The 13,784-nt window shown below is 45.2% G+C and overlaps 1 protein-coding gene across 17 annotated transcripts in view; it reads right to left on the minus strand.

Moving 5' to 3' along the window:
* The window catches only part of IGF2BP2 (insulin like growth factor 2 mRNA binding protein 2), a 177,304-nt gene that overhangs the window by 58,128 nt on the left and 105,392 nt on the right, over positions 1 to 13,784 (minus strand). The gene's annotated exons all lie outside the window — the stretch shown is intronic.

Genomic DNA, 13,784 nt, shown 5'->3' on the forward strand with positions numbered 1-13,784 from the left:
AACACCTTGGGGGTAAGGATTTCAACATAAGAATGTGGTAGCACCGGGCGTAGTGGCTCAAGCCTGTAATCCCAGCACATTGGGAGGCCAAGGTGGGTGGATCACCTGATGTCAGGAGTTCAAGACCAGCCTGGCCATCATGATGAAACCCCATCTTTAAAGAAAAACTAAAAAAGGAATTTGGTAGGGACACAAACTTTTAGACCACAGCAAAAAGCAATAGTCTGAGACTATAATTCCTTTACCTCCCCACAGCCCTCTTAGAGCCTACTAGCTCACAAAAAGACCTGACTAACACAACTCTAGATTTCTCTTTTGAGGAAACCATCAAAGATTCTTTATTGTTTCCTGTTGAAAGGAGTGGAGCCAGGTGTAGTGGCTCATACCTGTAATTCCCAGCATTTTGGGAGGCCACAGTGGGAGGACAGCTTAAGCCCAGGAGTTTGGTACCATCCTGGGCAACATGGCAAGACCTCATCTCTACAAAATGAGATAGTGGGTAATTCTATAATGCTATTCATTTTTTATTTTATTTTTTTGAGACGGAGGCTTGCTCTGTCGCCCAGGCTGGAGTACAGTGGCGCGATCTTGGCTCATTGTAAATGTTTGGAAAACTCTGCCCCTACCGCAAAAGCTCTCTCTTTCCCTCCCCCACAAAGAGGCTCCCTTATCTCTCACTTTACATACCGATACCGGCCCTAGCCCTCATGCTGCCCAGCTTCCCGCTGCCCAGCTTCCCGCCCAGCAGTTCAAACTGACCAACAGTTGCCCACCACCTCGGCTTTTGGCTTCCCCACCCCCAGCCCTTCAGCCCCCTATAAATAACCCTGCCCCTCTGAGTGGCGCGGCCATTCTCCTCTTCCTCCCGGCTGGTCCGCCCGGAGGCTCTTTCCTCTCAATAAAGCCTGAACTTAAGGAATTTCCTCTAGCCTGCGGTCCGGTTTTTTCCGAACGAGCTCAGTCTTCCCGCAGAGGGTAGGTCGGACAGTAATATCCACCTTCCAGGTTCAAATGATTCTCCTGCCTCAGCCTCCTGAGTAGCTGGGACTGCAGGTATGTGCCACCATGCCTGGCTAATTTTTGTATTTTTAGTAGAGATGGGGTTTCACCATATTGGCCAGGCTGGTCTGGAACTCCTGACCTTGTGATCCACCTGCCTCAGCCTCCAAAAGTGCTGGGATTACAGGCTAATTTTTTAAAAATTAGCCAGGCATGGTAGCACATGCCTGTAGTCCTAGCTACTTGGGAGGCTGAGGTGTGAGGATCACTTGAGCCTGGGAGGTAACGGCTGCTGAAAGCTGTGACTTTGCCACTGCACTCCAGCCTGGACAACCGAGTGAGACCCTCTCTCTCTCAAAAAAAAAAAAAAAAAAGTGAAAGGAGAAAAGTCAACGGATCATTAGATGAAGTTTAGATGTCTGTGAGAAGACTGGTTGCTCCTGGACAAGGCGAAGAAATTCCCCGACTGGGTTAGAGCAGAACTTGCATGAAATGACCATTATGTTTCATTCCAACTTCAGGATTCTATCAATCTTTTGGACAGAACCATACAGAAAGGTTAAAACTATTTCCCATTAAAGGGAAATTGGCATGCTTATTTATAGATGCACTGTTCTAGTGAAATAGATTACCAGATTTCTCAGAGATCCTTTTTTTTTTTGAGATAACGTCTCACTCCAGTCACCCAGGCTGGAATGTAGCGGCGTGATCTTGGCTCACTGCAGCCCCAGCATCCTGGGCTCTGGTGGCATGCGCCACCACCTCTGGCTAAATTTTAATATTTTTACTAGAGACAGGGTTTCTACATGTTGCCCAGGCTGGTCTCAAACTCCTGGGCTCAAATGATCCACCCTCCCTCAGTCTCCCAAAGTGCTGGGATAACAGGCATGAGCCACTGTGTTTGGCCAAGATTCAATATTTTAGATCTTTAAAAAGGGCATCACTATCTAAAATTCTGTTATTTAAAATTTATATTCAGTGTTTAACGAAGGGGCTACTTTTACTGGACTAGTGGCAAACAGCACAACTATGTGAACTGAAGGAAGACTAAAAATCTATAGAATTATTCTGAGAAAGATGATACTTTTTGGGGGGAAAGGGGGTTAAATACCTCATTTGGAAATCAAAGAAAAACTCTGACACAAAAAAGTTGTGATTATCCTCATCAAGATTTGTGTAGAATTCCCTACGATAATACAATCTCTGTCTTCCACCATCCCTCTCCTCAACTCATTTTGTGCAATGTAAAGGGGAAAAAAAATGTAGTTTTAGCTCAAGTTTTACTATGACTTCTCCATGGGCTTCCCTGAACAGTATCTTTTCCCTGTTTCTCAATTTATTTTATTTAATGAGGTCTAATAACATTTCTGAGGTACATCCAAAACATTCTTCACAGTGTGTTTAGCATGAAGGTTTTCCCAAATCACCGTCACTATGCATCGGTGCTAAGTATCCCCTTACCCTTTTGAAGTGGGTGCTGTTATTCCCATTTTTTCAGACAAATACACTGAGGATCTGATGAGTCCTTTGTCTGAGTCTTTCAGTTAGGAAGTGGTATTTTTGACTTGTGGTCTCCATACATTTAAAGTTTTGCTCTCCAAATGTCACTGGAATTATTAATTCACCAAAACAAAATTTACATTTCAGGCAGGTATTTTAGTTGAATGAATTCTGGTCAGCAGGTCCCCCTACACTGTGAAATGCTAAGAAAATGCGCCTTGGGAAGGATGTCCAGCTTTTCCTTCTCAGCATCAACTCCAGGGTAGAGCCGCTGACCAAAAGCATCTCCAGGAAGGGTTATTTTGGAAACTTCACTGTGGTGGCTCATTCTTTGCTCCTTAAGAGGATTTACTTAAATATAAATGCACTTCAGAGAGGGTGATAAAGGTATTAACTAGTAAACTCCTTCACGGATTAGCCGACTGCTGGTCAACAGTCAGGCTCTCCTGGCACATGGCTGTATGGAAGGGCTTGAGGGTGAACTGGCGACCCAAGAAATACCTGCTTAACCCTGGCCCCAACCAGGGCCATGCCGAGCCTCGAGGAGCCAAATCAAGTTTGAGAATCTTCCTCAAAGTATGGATTGCTGTATAAAGAAGGATGGCGTGAATCCCAGAAAGCTAAACAAAGTCCTCAGAAGGGCAAGAACATTCATGTGTGCTTGAGTACAAACATGCATTTGGATTCAGGAAGGTGAGACTGAGATATAAGGCTGAGGTTGTTTGTTGGTTTGTTTTTGAGATGGAGTCTCACCCTGTTGCCAGGCTGGAGTGCAATGGTGCAGTCTCAGCTCACTGCAACCTCCATCTCCTGGGTTCAAGTGATTCTCCTGCCTCAGTCTCCCGAGTAGCTGAGATTATAGGTGCCCACCATCACACCCAGCTAATTTTTGTGTTTTTAGTAGAGACGGGGTTTCACCATGTTGGCCAGGCTGGTCTTGAACTCCTGACCTCGTGATCTACTGCCTCGAACTCCCAAAGTGCTGGGATTACAGGTGTGAGCCACTGCACCCAGCAAAGGCTGAATTCTTATAAGCCAAAAATCTGCATGCCTACTTTCAGTTTTTCAAGATCTAAACAGAATAAAAACCTAAAGCGTTTTCTTTAATATTTTAATTCTGTTGTGATGAAGATTCGGAAAGTTAACAAAACCAAATGCTGTTTCTAGAGAAGTGATGAGTCACCCTTATATGGTCCTCAACTCATAATCTATAATTAAGACTAGGGTAAAAACAAATATTTACACATAATGATTTGAGCTCAGATAAATAACATGTACAAACACAATACAACACAAGTTATCGTTTAAGTATGTAAATGTTTGCCTTGTGTGGCACATGATGAATACAAAACCATCTTTGTAAAGGCCAAGAGAGTTACGTGCCCAATCACCAACTGTGCCATCCATCTTGTCAATTCGGTTTCAAAAAATTATTCTCTGTCGTTATCCAAACAGCACTTGAATCTGTTTATTTCCTTCCTCCCACACTACCTGTGTCTTTTTCATTTTCTTCTCTTCAGCTCAGGCAGTGTCTGGAGCACAGCATGTGTGCAGCAATCAGCAAGTTCCCCAGGGGCATTTGCTGCTGGCTGCTGCTTCTTTCTCCTGGCCCACTCCATCCCACATCCTGTCTTTAGACTGTAAGAGTAACATGTGCTTACTGAAGATGCTGGTCTTCACACAAGCCAATTTCTTTTATTTCCAGTTTATGAGTGATAAAGTGACAGCAGTTTACTTCTGAAAAGGAAACTATTCCCACCAGTTATAACAGATGTTGATCTTACTCATTACAGTTACGGTGATGAAGGAAAATTAAATTCAACTGTAATATGGCCCTCAATCCCAAGAAAGCGGGAAAGACAGAAGAGAACTGTCCAAATCACTTGCTCCTCCCTCAGAGGAAGTCCTTCCTCTTGCCATGTAAATCAAACAGTATCTCCCACCTCACACAAGAGAGCATCCTCTCACCTAGCTGAGGGTCAGGTGGAATAAACAATCCAAACCACCTGTACCCAAATGTTTTGACTCGAGGTTAACAGACATTTCACCTGATTTTGGAGAATGGGATGATCTCTAAGATTAAACTAAAAGCTTTTCCAAATTCATTAAATAAATGTTTACTAAGGACCCATGATAGGCTAAGCGCTTATGGTGTTGGGGTATAGTAGTGAACAGAACAAAAATAGGACAATATTGATCTCAACAGTTCTGAGAACTTAATTACAATCAAGCAACAGAATGTATTTTTGAGTTGATTACTCAATCCAACTCCTTGCCTTTTCCTAGGCAATTTTTAAGATTTTTGTGCTAAAAGTGAACCAAGTATCTTTAAATGCCTATTTCTGCACGGTAGCCTTACAGTGTAATAGCAGCCAGTAAATGACATCATAGAGTCACTGTTTGCACACCCTGTGAGAAAGTTAAAGCTGGGGAAGGTACCGTGTGCGTAACAGCATGGGACACCTCCTTGCTCCAGAAAGGTGTCAGCGAAGCATTTCCCAACACCTAGAGTCTGTCCCTTGGCATTTAACCCACTGAAGTTTCCTCTGGTACAGGAAGGGATACTCTGGAGAAAGTCAAATAAGGCCGGCCGGGTGCGGTGGCTCACGCCTATAAACATAGCATTTTGGGAGGCCAAGGTGGGAGGATCACATGAGGTCAGGAGTTCGGGACCAGTCTAGCCAACATGGTGAAATCCCATCTCTACTAAAAATACAAAAATTAGCCATCCATGTGGCAGGCGCCTGTAGCCTCAGCTACTCGGGAGGCTGAGGTACGAGAATTCGCTGAACCCGGGAAGGCGAAGGTTGCAGTGAGCCAAGACTGTGCACACTCTAGCCTGGGCAATAGACAGAGACTTAGATCACCCTCATTCATAATTAAAGTGCAAACAAGATAGCACTTTTCATCTACGGATGGGCAGACATCACAAAGTTTGATAGCTCCATGTTTTCAGATATATAGGGAAACCAGCATTGCATTGTGCGTTGATGTTACAAATGTACAGCCCAGTAACTGTTCCACTTTTAGGATTTCACTTCTAGGAGTTTATCTTCCAAGATATATTCACACATGTGCAAAGTGACCCAGCTGGGAGCGGCGGCTCAGGTCTGCAATCCCAGCACTTAAGGAGGCTTCCTTGCTTTTTCTCAGTATTCAGGCAGGTGACTAATGGCTTTCTTAACTTCATTCATTTCATTTATTCCACAAACGCTTACCAAGCATTTACTATGTTAGACACCAGAAAGAGAGTGTGAACAACCTGCTCCCAACCAGGAGAAAACCTGCTCTTAACCCGGAGGCGAGTTAGCGGGAGTGCACCTCACATGCCGCACTGCCAAGAGACAAGCCTGCACCACACTGGAGGGTGCCTGAGTGGCAAGACAGACAGGAGGGGAAACCTGGCAGGGATCCAGGAGAGGCAATGCCCCAGCAAAGCCCTGAGAAGGGGGAGGCAGGATAGGCAAAAGGGAAGAGCAAGCATAGAGGGGTCAGGAATGACATTCTAAGTAAGGGAATGAGGCACACAAAGGCATGGCAGCCAGCGACAAGAGTCCGAGGAATCTCAGGTCCTCTGGTTTGAGATGAGGAAAGAATGCTTCTGAGGAAAGGCAAGAGAGCAGGCTGGACAAGTTGGCAAGAACCAGTGGCAAAGACTTCCTATTTCCTGACTTAAACCACAAGGGTGATAAACCTTTCAGCAAGACCCAGACACAAATCATCACGCTCCCACACAGTCAGTGGACACCGAGCAAACACTGGGAGACAGGTGAGCACAGCCAGCAGCACTGACTTTCTTCTCAGAAGCTATTTTCTTCTTATCGGCTTTTCATCCTCAGACAAGAGAACTTGCCAGCTCTGAAATTCACAGTCCAAGTGTACCTCTACCCTGTTCTGTGGCTGTTAATATCCCACCGTCAGGGCAGTCTTCTGATGATTCCTCCCCACCCTTTTTTTTTTTTTTTTTTTTGAAATGGAGTTTCATTCTTGTTGCCCAGGCTGGAGTGCAAAGGCATGGTCTCAGCTCACTGCAACCTCCGCCTCCTGGGTTCAAGAGAGTCCCCTGCCTCAGCCTCCCAAGTACCTGGGATTACAGGCGCCTGCCACCACTCCCAGCTAATTTTTGTATCTTTAGTAGAGACAGGGTTTTGCCATGTTGGCCAGGCTGGTCTCGAACTCTTGACCTCAGGGGATCCACCTGCCTCGGCCTCCCAAAGTGCTGTGATTACAGGCATGAGCCACCATGTCCGGCCTGACTCCTCACTTCTTTTTGACATGTGACTGCCAGGTCCACTTAACCAGCAAATTAAATGCCTCTTTATCTTAAAATAAAAGCATCTCTCCAACTACTATTCTAATACTCTTCTGTTTTTAACAGGTGTTTACCACACTTCTTGAAAGCATAAAAAAATAGATCCATTAAATATATTAGGAATGTTTTAGGTTAGAGGAGGATATTATTGAATAACATGATTGATTACAAGAAACACCACCAGAACTTTTATTTTTTTACTACACATGAATAAGGCTGCCATCAAATTAATGGTCTTAGAAAACCATTTACTTATTCCAACAATGATTTTTCTGCCCAACATAGTTTAGGAATTTTTTTTTTCTTTTGAGACAGAGTTTTGCTCTTGTTGCCCAGGATGGAGTGCAATGGCATGATCTCGGCTCCTGGGTTCAAGCAATTCTCCTGCCTCAGCTTCCTGAGTAGCTGGGATTACAGGCACGTTGTGCCACTATGCCCGGCTAATTTTGTGTTTTTAGTAGAGATGGGGTTTCTTCATGTTGATCAGCCTGGTCTCAAACTCCCGACCTCAGGTGATCTGCCCACCTTGGCCTCCCAAAGTGCTGAGATTACAGGTGTGAGCCACCGTGCCCTGCCTGGAATTCTTTCAACGATATTTTCTGTGTCATTTATCCAATAAACAATAAATGTGCTCTGTTTTACCACAGAGGGTATTTATAAGATTGTATTGTAGACCAATGACAAATCAATTACATCCTTCTTTTCTTTCCCCTCTTTCCATATTCAACAGAAACAAAGAAAAACTCAGAGGTCTCTTCTTATGCGTCTGCTAACAATAGAAAGAACAGCTCTCTGGGGATCAGGCTGCTTTATTCTGCAGCCCTCCTCAGATGCCAAGACTGCGGGGCTGGTCACCATACTCACGTCCTCAGTAAGGAATTTACCTCCTACTTTTCTTCAGGGGCAGGTAGGGAAGCACAGCAGCAGCCCTCAGCTGTCTTGGGCTCCCTGATCTGGTTAAGGAGAGTGTATTTACTCTGGGCCATGGTGGTGCACTGGGGAAGCCAACCCTGACAGCGCTGGCTGCTCGTCAGAATGGAAGTGGGAGGACATTCTTCATTTCCAGGTCATGCCTGGTTACCGGTTTGCCTTAACTGAGGGGCTGAGGAGAAGCTACCCAGCCTGGATCAGAGCTCGCACAGCTCTCACCGGGTGGCTTGTTTGTGGCATTTTTCATGTCCTATTGTAACACTCTGTTTACATCCCTGCGCCTGGCCAGACTCCGCCTCCTGTGATTTTTCTCATCCCGCCACCCAGTACTTTACATGCTCAAAGGATGACTATAAACCAGTGAACAGACAGCAGGAGCAGCTGCCCTCATGCTCATGGAATTGGGCCTCTCTATTCAGCCCATGTTAGTCATTTCAGATCATTTGAATGTAAAGGGTCCTCTCTGTCTCTGACCAGGTTTCTTGCAGGCCTTTGGCAGCCATGGAGCTCTGAGAGGGTGTGGTTTCCGGAGAACTGGGTACCCCAGTCTATTTAATTGGAGGCCATGGACAGAAAGAGTGGGCATCAGGACCACTGGGCACGTGGCCACTACCCAGATCTGTAATTGTGGCGTGTATTTCACTTCTCTGGGGCCAGATGGCCTCTTCCTAACATTCTCCTCAGTGCTGAGAGTTCTTCAATCCTGGCTGCTGACTTCCCTCCAGGACAGAACAGATGCCTCCTCCTCCCATAGACATGATGCAGGAACTGAGCTGTCCAAGCAAAAGAACCTTTGAAGGAAGAATTTCTGTGCTGTGAATGGTTTATTCTGAGAACAGGACTCAAGAAAAGTTTTAGCAATCTTTGTTCAATGTCAGATATAGAGCGACTGTAATCTGTGAGCCAAGAAAAAAGGTTTGTAGAGGCTAGAAGAAAAGAAGCTCATGGCTAAGAACATGTAAAAACATCTATAATAAACAAGAGTTCCAAGAGAAAGACTGTGAATCAGCAGGCCCACAGGGGCTGGAGAGCAAGCTCTGAAATGATACAGAATCACCTAAGGGGCAAATAAATGGTGTAGAATGCAAATGCAGGAGGTAACACAAACGCACGAGGATTCAACAGAGGACAAGTAGACACATCTATGTCCCAGGCTGTACTAATGGGGAAGCGCACCAGATAGGAAGTGAGGACCACTGAGAGTCTTTAGAGTTTATAAGGCTAAAAACCCCAGTCTTGGCATGCAGAGAAGGAGGGAAGGAGGTGAGCATGAACAGGAATGACATTTTCTGTTCACTTCACTGACAGCTTTGCACTGTGCATTTCCAGCTGGGCATGTCCCAGACATGATCTCTTGCATGGGCTGCACTAATGAACATCAAATGTTCAGGGTGGCGACCAGTTACATGAACAGGTGTCAGGAATGCACATTAACAGGAGTCTGACTAGGGCAGGGGTGGGCAAACTATGGTGTCTGTGCTACATCCAGCCTAAAGCCTGTTTCTGTAAATAAAGTTTTATCAAAACACCCAATTTGCTTACCTATTGTCTCCAGCCTTTTTCGTGTTGCGCTGGCAGCGTTGAGCAGTTGTGACAAACACCATATGGGCCACGAGGTCTAATATATTTGCATTCTGGCTCTCTACTGAAAAAAAAATTGCTGAACCTTGGACTGGCGGGGCAGACAGTAAAACTGAGAAGATTAAGACCAAGGGAGCAGTGGGATGTAGTTCCAGGGACAGAGCAGTAACTCTACCAGAAAGTCAGTCAGAAACTCCCTCCTGGAACTGGCAGATGGGCAGGGTTAAATCTGAGTGGAAAATGGAAGCAGGAAGAAGGAAGAGCAAGGCCACGATCAAAACCTGAGTGACTGAGATGAACAAGCAGCAGAAGTGACAGCAGAGACAAGATCCTGTGTCTCTGGGAGTCAAGAACCACCATTTTGATGGGCTATTCTGGGCTCTCCAGACCTTCCCAAGGAGCTGATTCTTACAGCTTACAGGACCACAGTCTTGGGAAGCCACAAACCCCAGCCATGCCTTGCCAGGTAGTATTCAGGGCGGACCACAGTAGGACTGTGATGGTCAGAGATGAGTTTGAGTGGGGAGAGGAAGAAGACAGAGGAAAATACAGACTGTGTTTGGACAAGAGAAAACAGGATGCAGCTAATGGGGAGACAGATGAATACTAAGTGGGGCAACTGCAGAGGCTTTATTTAATAAGGTGTAGAGTTTGCACTGTGACGGTAAGCTCTGAGAGATGACTGAGGGACTTGCACAGGGCAGTCATTCGTGATTCCAGTTATTTGTGAGATAAGGATAGTGGGGTATGACAAAGTGCTACAAAACTGTAAGATACTGCATATCTTTGATGAACAGTAGTATGAAAGACAAAACAGATTGGGTTTGCTAGAATAAAGGTGCTAACAAGATGGCTGTCACTGGCAATCTGCTGCAGCCAAAGGCTCAGACACACCTACGCAGAGCTCTTCTTCCATGGGCTTCAACTTATTTGCATGAACATTTCAAGGAGTTGAGCAGAAAAAAGGCAGGGATGAGCTTGCAAAATGAACAGAAGTGTTGACTGGGGAGTGAAAACTGGAGTACAGGCTGGGTGCAGTGGCTCACACCTGTAATCCCAGCACTTTGGGAGGCCGAAGCGGGTGGATCACCTGAGGTCAGGAGTTCAAGACCAGCCTGGCCAATATGGCGAAACTCTGCCTCTACTAAAAATACAAAAATTAGGTGTGCTGGTGCATACCTGTAATCCCAGGTACTCGGGAGGCTGAGGCAGGATCATCGCTTGAACCTGGGAGGTGGAGGCTGCAGTGAGCCAACAGTGCACCACTGCCTGGGTAACAGAGTGAGACTCTGTCTCAAAAAAAAAAAAAAAAAAGTTGGAGTACAAAAAAGTAAGCCTTGGTAGAAACACACTGAAATGAGAAAAGCAAGCCACACTACTGAATTCAAGGGCCATGAATAAATACAAATTCAAACTCCGGTGTGGGAACAGCTACAGATGTATAATGCTGGCTGTCCCTTCTAAAGTGAAATCCCTTGGAAAGTGGGAGAATATTCTTCCCCCAGGCAACCTCCCATCCTTCCATCAACAAGGAGCTTGTGGGGCACTGAGCATATAAAGCAGGGCACTGAACCTGTGCCCTACCTTCAAGGAATCTCCAGTTTCTGGCCACGGTCTCTAAGAAAGAGCTACCAGCTTTGGAAGTGAGCGCACTAGAGATAACAGATATATCTAGTGTTACGCTAGTTAATATTTAACAAATGGCTCTTGCAGGGGGAGGTAAAGCAATTTGTTGTTTTTGCCAATTTCTGTTGTGTAAATACTCTCACCAAAGCCTATTCTATTCTATTTACTTATTGATTGATACAGAGTTTCACTCTTGTTGCCCAGGCTGGAGTGCAATGGCACGAGCTAAGCTCACTGCAACCTCTCCCTCTGGGGTTCAAGCAATTCTCCTGCCTGAGCCTCTTAAGTAGCTGAGATTACAGGCACCCACCACCATGCTCAGCTAATTTTTGTATTTTTAGTAGAGAAGGGGTTTCGCCATGTTAACCATGCTGGTCTCAAATTCCTGATCTCAGGTGATCCGCCCACCTCAGCCTCCCAAAGTGCTGGGATTACAGGCATGAGCCGTGGCACCCGACCTACTTGTCTTTTGAGTAGTTTTTCTTTTCTCCTTTTAATGGGTCAGATGTTTAATTTTGCTACCTCCTCATCTCAGCAAGTGAATTATGCATTTAATTGAAAATCAAGTCTTTGTCTAAAAACTGTACTTACATGCTGATTTCCTCCAGAATAATAAAACACTGTTTACCAATCTAAGTCTCAAGTAGGTCTCATGCACCTGTCTTCCTCTGCTCCTTCTGTCCACCACCTCCCTCACTCCCATCTGGAAAGTCATCAAGCAGCCCCCCTAGCGAGTTCTGTCTGACATCAGGGCTGACAGGGCCTGGGTGAACTTCAGCGAAGTTGGCTTTCTTCCTGGCTGTTTCCGCTTGAAAAGAAGGCTCTTTCAGCAAGTCAGGGCAGTGTTTTCTGTTTGTGAGGTGCTTCTCTTCTGGGTGGCAGGTATGTCTTCTATTTACCACCGTTCACACTCACCACTCACCAGCATCTTTGGCAGTCCTTAGAAACTTTCAGGTGGTAAGTACTTAGTGTTTTCTTTTTATTTATTTATTTTATTTTTAGAGACAGAGTCTAGTTGCGTCGCCCAGGCTGGAGTACATCTGGTGCACTCACTGCAGCCTCAAACTCCTGAACTCAAGGGACCCTCCTGCCTCAGCCTTCTAAGTAGCATGCACCACCACATTCAGCTAATTAAAACAATATTTTTTTTTGTAGAGACAGTGTCTCATTATGTTGTCCAAGCTGGTCTCAAATTCCTGGCCTCAAGAAATCTTCCCACCTCAGCCTCCCAAAAGCTGGGACTCCTGGCACAGGCCACTATGCCCAGCTGCAAGTGTTTGTTTATCCCCATTTCACAGGGGGTAAAACCGAGGCACAAAAGGAGGAAATCGCCATCAGGATATGCTACTGCAGTGAGATACGAGATGAGAGTAATTCAGCTTCAGGGGTTACTTTCAAAAACTAAGGGAGAAACTGCAACAAGAAGTGAATCACGCTGCTTCTACTTCCTCCACCAGTCAACTGTGAGATGAACTTTTATGAGGAGCAATGTTGATGGATTTAAGTTTTCAATTTTACGTCATTTTTTGCTTTCTGGAGGCTGTACAGTGAGCTTGGAAGTAAGTGACATGTATGCTGGGAAGGTGGAGACAGGGAAGGTAAAGTGAGAGGCCTGTAGGATGCAGAACTTGGGGGATAATCAAACTAAGAAAAATCAGGTGGAGGTTACACAGAGACTCTGGGAAATGACACCTCAGCTGCTCACAGCTCACTGGAAAACTATAAGAACAGCCCTTTTTACATCAGGGCTGGTGGACTCTGACGTAGAAGAGAATGATGGCCTGATGCTGTGTAATTATATAAACAAATATACATACATACATATACATATCCACAGTGTACATATACACATGTGATAAACATACATATATGTACAAATAATGATATACAATTATGTAATCATAATTGAGTTATAAGAACCCACTATGTGGCCGGGTGTAATGGCTCATGCCTGTAATCCCAGCACTTTAGGAGGCTGAGGAGAGCAGATCACAAAGTCAGGAGTTCGAGATCAGCCCAACCAACACAGTGAAACCCCGTGTCTACTAAAAATACAAAAAAAGAAAAAAGAACCCACTGTGTTAGAGTGTTTTCAAAACCAGACTTCATTTTAATAGAGAAACTCTTGGCCATAAAAACATTCCTTTGCTTTCTTCCCAAAGGGGTATGTGATTTTGTTCTGCCTTTGCTAAGCAAGAGTTGAAAACTGTTGAAATGTTCCTCATTGGCTAAGCTGGAGAGAACCAATACAATTCAACGGAGACTTCTGAGTCTTCAGAATTGAGCTCTGTTGAGCTCAATTTATGTGGGAAGGGGGAAAGGTTTGTGAACATGTTTATGATTCCATCAAATCTAGTCCGCCACAGCTCCACACTAGGGGCACAATCAAAATTATGCAAACAGCTAAGTTTCTCTCCCTTGAAAATGATGATATTGGGCCATATTTCCAATAATTAGAACTCACTGCTTGGGTCCACAGCAGCCTACAGCCAAAAGCTCATCAGATAAAGTCATCTTCACAGGGTATTGGGGCTGGGGAGGTGGTTAGGCCAACCCCTTCACTTCATAAATAAGGATGCTGCACCCCAGAGAAGTGACTTGTTCAAAGGCAAACAACACTGTTTAGGATGAGAAGCCACATCTTCTGAGTCTCCAGATCCCCGAACCTTCTTCCCAACCCCAGTGTCTCTATGGGTGGCATCCAACCCAGTCAATCCATTAACAGACAGGAACCAGCATGGGTGTTCCAGCACTGTGCCAAGCCCCCGAGGAGGACCGAGTGTTTTTGTTGCCTAGCTCTGAACAGGCACTGAGGCTCCAAGGTGGAACACAGTTT

Source organism: Callithrix jacchus, chromosome 15, assembly GCF_049354715.1.
Source record: "Callithrix jacchus isolate 240 chromosome 15, calJac240_pri, whole genome shotgun sequence".
In the NCBI taxonomy this organism is placed as follows: Eukaryota; Metazoa; Chordata; class Mammalia; order Primates; family Cebidae; genus Callithrix; species Callithrix jacchus.